Here is a 6,000-nt window from a genome sequence, read left to right as displayed (position 1 = left end):
CGACCAGGGAGGCATTCCAGGGATGACGAACACCAGTCTGTTCATCAAAAGACTCAGATTCCACCCACCAAGAAGTGAGTCTTCCTATTGTTAAAGGACCGATGGTTTGTATTACGTATCGGAACAAATGACAATTTGTCGAAAATTGCATTTTTCCTAACTATACAAACCTGAGTCCTTTAACATAAAGTCCCTCCTCATGCCACCCCTCACTCTGCGTATTTTGCATGGGCCAAAAGCAAAAGTGATTTGTTTACCTCCCAGTCGCGCGGCGCGCGACGATCAGACAAGCAGTTAACTACCGTTCTCCCCTTGTTCGAAGCTTACGACCGTTCCAGCTGCCGCTAGCTACTTCCTATTGTTAAAGGGACCTCAGGTTGTATAGTTAGGAAAAATGCAATTTTCGACAAATTGTCATATTTCTCCTGTAATAACACCTGTAGATTTTGCATCTCCTAAACCTGTGTTGCCTTCGGGCCCTGAATCTGTGTCGGGAGAAGGTAACGCTCTCTCTTATTTTGGAGTCTCTACGTATTCTAGAGACCAAAGTGAAAGCCTTGGAAACTGGCTCAGTGCAAGTGCGTGATCGTGCCCCTAGTGTTGTGGGGGAGGCGTCAGATCGGCCCCCCATAATGCCTCTAGGCCTAGACCGCTATCGGACTCCCAGGAATCAGGGAGGGGGTATGTCGAAAGCTGCAAGAGGGTTAGGGGGGCTCCCCACTGATCTGGCGTCCCTTCGGCAGGCCTTGTTGCAAAGTCCTAGGCTGTCAAGGAGCGCGCACGAGCGCGCATCCTTAAGGACTGCTTTTCGTCCTCCGAAGCGTCCTCCCCGCGCAAGGGGTGGAGCGCTCGGAGAGACTCTCGTCCTCTGAAAAGGACGTTTCGTGTTGAGGACGCTTCACGTCCTGTATCGCCGCTTTCTTCGGAGGATGCTTATGACGCTTTTCCACCTCAGAAGAGAGGTAAAATCTCATCCGACGAGGACGCTGGGTTGCGCGCACAGGCGCGTATCCCTGAGAAGCAGGTAGCTGTACCTGTGAGAAGGAAGGAGGCGTCCCCTCGCCCCTCATCTTCTCGCAGGATCAGCCCTGCTCCCTCTGTTCGTTCCTCTCCAACGAAGATCAGTCTTTTGTCCCTTCAGGACCAGCTATCGATGCTTATGGCTCAGAGGACTCGCCCCCCAGCAGCAGTCGAGCCTAAGCGGAGGAAGGACCTTAGACTGCCCGTTAAGAGGACGAAGCAGTCTCCTTCTCCCTCTCCTCGCTCGTCTCTTTCGCCGATTGTGTCTCCTTCGGCGATTCGCCGATCTCGTTCGCCCGCTAAGAAGACGGGTCGTCAGGACGCTTTCGTTCCCTCTCGACGTCATGGGCAGGCTGCTTGCCGTGATTTTCGGGATGACGCTCAGGACGCTTTTGAGTGCGCTCAGGACGCTTTTGAAGACGCTCGGCAGGACGCTTTTCAGGACGCTTTGGGGGACTCCGGCCAAGAAGAAGACGTACACCAGGACGCTGGGTTGCGCGCACAGGCGCGCATACCTAAGAAAATGTCTACCTTTTCGTTGAGGAAACGTAAGGAAGCTTCTCTTGCAAGTGAGGCTGCCTCGGGCGTCGCTAAGGACGCTCACGCCGTCAGACGCTCTGCCTCCTTCGAGCGGTAAACGCCACAAAGAAGACAGCCTAGATAAGGCTTCTACCAGTAAACATCGGGGGTCTTTGATTAAGGCAAGACCCGATAGACGTATGCCCTCTCCGGAGAGGCGGTCTCCTCTTCCGATTAGGGAAGAAGGAGAGTTGAGTAGTCCTGCTGACTCTGTTGAAGAGGAACCTTCTGCTGCCTCTTCGAGGACAAGTTCCAGCCTGCAGCTCCCAAGTCTCCTCCTTCGCAGTTTTCATCCTCTAAGACTTGTAAGACCCCGGAGTTTGTCGAGATGAAAGACTTCGCTCTCTAGCGGGCATTCAAGAAACTCCAAGACTGGATGGAACGAAGGAAGGATCAAGGACAAGACAACTTTTGCCCTTCCTCCGCTAGAATCAGCGGTTAAAGGAGGTATGTGGTATAAAACCAAAGAAGACGTGGGTTTGAGGAATCCTTCTTCAGCACAAGGGGATTTCTCCAGCTTGGTGGATTCTCAGAGGAGGTCCCCTTTTATCCACTGCTAAAGTGACCTGGACCCCCCCTACGGAGACGGACCATCATTGAAGGGCTGCTCCGGACTCTTGAAGTATTCAACTTCCTAGACTGGGTGCTTGGGAGTTCTGGATCTGCAATCGAGAAGCCCAGAGTCTCTCAGTCTGGGGGAGCTGTCCAGCGTGCTATCATGCATGGACAAAGCCGTCAGGGATGGTTCAGAGGAGCTGGTCTCTCATTTGGGACGGCCTTCTGGAAGAAGAGAGCTTTGCTGTGTAATTTCACGGCTCGATCAGTTACTCCAGCTCAGAAAGCGGAGCTGCTCTTTCTCCTATTACGAACCATCTCTCCCCCAGACTTTGGTTAAGGACCTGGCAAGCAGTTTGCAAGAAAAGGCAACGCAGGACCTCTTAGCCCAGTCCTCGAGACGTCCGGCAGTTCCTTCCACTTCTTCGGCTTTTGTACGACCGCCGAAGAAGGTTAAGCCCTTCGTGGGGCTCCTCCCTCGAGAGCAGCTCCTCGAGGGAGAGGGCTTGCAAGAGGAAGAGCTTCTTTCAAACCAAAGCCATCCAAGTGAGACGCATGTCCTTCAGACACCAGTCGGAGCCAGACTGAAGTTCTTTGTGGGAGCATGGAGAGAGAGAGACATGGACCCTTGGTCCCTCAAGATCGTGGAGCAGGGGTACAAGATCCCCTTTTTAGATCTTCCTCCTCCTTTCTACGACTCCCAGAGACCCTTTCTCCCATCCTATCAGGGAGAAAAGAAACAAGTTTTATTCGATCTTCTACAACAAATGATCGAAAAAAGAGCGGGGTGGAACAAGTCGCGGACCTGGGGATCTCCAGGCTTTTACAACAGGATTTTCCATAGTACCAAAGCAGTCGTCAGGTTGGCGTCCAGTCCTAGATGTAAAGCAGGCTCAATCTTTTCGTGGAAAAGACCAAATTCACGATGGAGACGCCTCATTCTGTTCTGGAGCCTTGAGACCTCCGGGCGACTGGATGGTGTCCTTAGACCTGCAGGACGCGTACTTTCAACATCCCGATCCACCCTCTTTCAAGAAAGTACTAAGATTCGTCTTGGGCAAAAAAGTGTGGCAGTTCAGAGCTCTTTGTTTCGGCCTGACCACGGCTCCAATGGTGTTCACCGTTAGTCATGAAAAAAATGTGGCGAGGGGTGGCTACACTCTTCAGGATAAGAGTTTCCCTTACCTCGACGACGGGTCAAGGACGATCTCAATGCGATCTGAGAATATCGCATCCAATAAAGAGCCATCTAAGATGGTGGTTCGACCCACAGAAAAGTACAGGGAAGGGCTTGTCCCTAAGTCTTCTGAGCCCCGGGGACCATAGTGTTGTTCTCAGACGCTTCCATCGCGGGCTGGGGAGCAACACTAGGAGGGGAGGAAGTGTCAGGCTCCTGGAGAGGGGAACAGGTAGCCTGACACATAAATGTCAAAGAGCTAGCAGCAATCTTTCTGTCGCTGCAGTTCTTCGAAGGGAGTTTGACGAACAAGATCGTTCAAGTAAACTCCGACAATACCACAGCACTCGCTTATTTGAAGAATCAGGGAGGAACACACTCCAGAACTTTGTTTCACCTGGCGAAGGAGATTCTGCTGTGGGCGAAAAGAAGAAAGGTTACGATCCTGACGAGGTTCATTGCAGGAGTGCAAAACGTCAGGGCCGACCTTCTCAGTCGTCGGGAACAAATCCTACCGACGGAATGGACCTTAAAGACGTGTGTCGAGACCTTTGGAGGTTGTGGGGACGTCCTCTGGTCGACTTATTCGCGATGTCAAGGACCAAGAGGCTTCCTCTGTATTGCTCCCCCGGTCCTAGATCCAGAAGCAATCGCTGTGGACGCGTTGCTATGGAATTGGACGGGCCTTGATCTGTACGCCTTCCCGCCATTCAAGATCATAGGGGAAGTCATGAGGAAGTTTGCGGCTTCAGACGGGACGAGGTTGACCCTTATCGCCCCGATGTGGCCAGCGAGAGAAATGGTTCACAGAGGTCATGTCTTTCCTTGTAGACTTTCCAAGGACGTTGCCCTGGAGGAAAGATCTACTCAAACAGCCTCACTTCGAAAGGTATCACCAAAACCTCTCCGCTCTGGTTCTGACTGCGTTCAGACTATCGAAAAGTTGGCCAGAGCGAGAGGTTTTTCGAAAGCAGCTGCGAGAGCAATCGCAAATGCAAGACGTGCATCTACAAGAGCTGTATACCAATCGAAGTGGGCTTCCTTCATGGCATGGTGTAAAAAGGAGGGGAGTTTCCTTCTTCCACGACATCTGTGAACCAGATAGCCGATTTCGCTCTTCTCCAGGAATGTGCAGAAAATTAGCAGTCCCTACCATCAAGGGATATAAGAGCATGTTGTCAGCGGTTTTTAGGCACAGAGGCCTGGACCTTTCTGATAACAGAACAGACATTCATGATCTCTTAAAATCTTTTGAGACTTCGAAGATTCCCCAAACGAGACCGCCTTCATTGAACCTTGACGTGGTTCTTAGGTTCTTAATGTCAAGTCCTTTTGAACCTCTTCAAGCAGCGTCTCTTCGAAACTTGACAAGGAAGGCTCTTTTCCTAACTTCTCTGGCGACGGCTAAGAGAGTTAGTGAAATCCAAGCTTTTAGTCATCTAGTGGGCTTCAAAGGAGACATCGCTGTCTGCTCTTTGAGCCCAACTTTCTTGGCAAAGAATGAAAATCCTTCTAACCCTTGGCCGAAAAGCTTCGAAATCAAGGGTATGTCAAGTCTGGTGGGCCAAGAATCAGAGAGAGCCTTGTGCCCTGTCAGGGCTCTCAAGTTCTATGTGCATAGAACAAAAGAGGTAAGAGGTCCCTCAGGTAATCTCTGGTGCTCTGTGAAGAGACCAGAGTTACCTTTATCTAAGAATGCGGTGCTTTCTCGAGGGACGTCATTAAAGAGGTCATTCATCTTGCCAGAAGACTGATTTGACCTCTTACGAGTGAAAGCTCACGAAGATAGAGCTGTCGCTACCTCTCTTGCCTTCCAAAAGAATATGTCAATCAAGGACATTCTTGATGGCACCTTTTGGAGGAGCAACTCTGTCTTCGCCTCACATTACCTAAGGGATGTGAGAACAATTTATGACGACTGTAATTCTCTTGGGCCATACGTTTCTGCAGAAACAGTCTTGGAGGCTGGAGGTAGCTCTTTCCTTATCCCTTAATTAGGTTTAGGTTAGTTTTTATTGTTGTGTTTTTAGGTTGTGGTGAGTCTTGTGTGAAGATCTCCCATCCCTTAGTTTAGTATTCAAGGGGTCTTTGGATAGTTGGTCAGGTGGTGGTCAGTTGCTTCGTTGCCCTCATATGTATGGCTTGATGGTCTTGTCACGTTGAGGTCTCGTACCCGTTGACAGATCATCCAGAGCGCACCAGCACTACAGGTCTCCACCTGGCTGGCAACTCTGATTAAGCAAAAGCAGGCTTAAGTGACAGTAATCACAGAGTCTACTTGCTAACAGGAGGTGAGGAAACCAAGATATACATCATCTACTTAATTTAAGTTTTCCTATAAATCCCTATTCTGTCTCTTCCCAGCCATACGAAGGTGGGATTCAGCTATATATATATCTGTAGGTAAGTGGCATGAACAAAATGTTATTGTTATAATACAATTAAGTTTGTTCATACTTACCTGGGCAGATATATATAAATTAAAGTGCCACCCTCCTCCCTCAGGAGACAGGGGCATTAATAAAATATGAATAGAAAATGGGAATGGTTCCTGATATCCGCCTCCCAGCGGCGGGAATGGGTACTACCACCTGGCCGCCCACTGCGTGTGCCGCGAGTTTTGAAATTCTGTCGGACTTCAGAAAATACAGCTATATATATATCTGCCA

The sequence above is a fragment of the Macrobrachium nipponense genome, chromosome 18, assembly GCF_015104395.2.
Source record: "Macrobrachium nipponense isolate FS-2020 chromosome 18, ASM1510439v2, whole genome shotgun sequence".
In the NCBI taxonomy this organism is placed as follows: domain Eukaryota; kingdom Metazoa; phylum Arthropoda; class Malacostraca; order Decapoda; family Palaemonidae; genus Macrobrachium; species Macrobrachium nipponense.
This window is presented reverse-complemented; position numbering follows the sequence as displayed.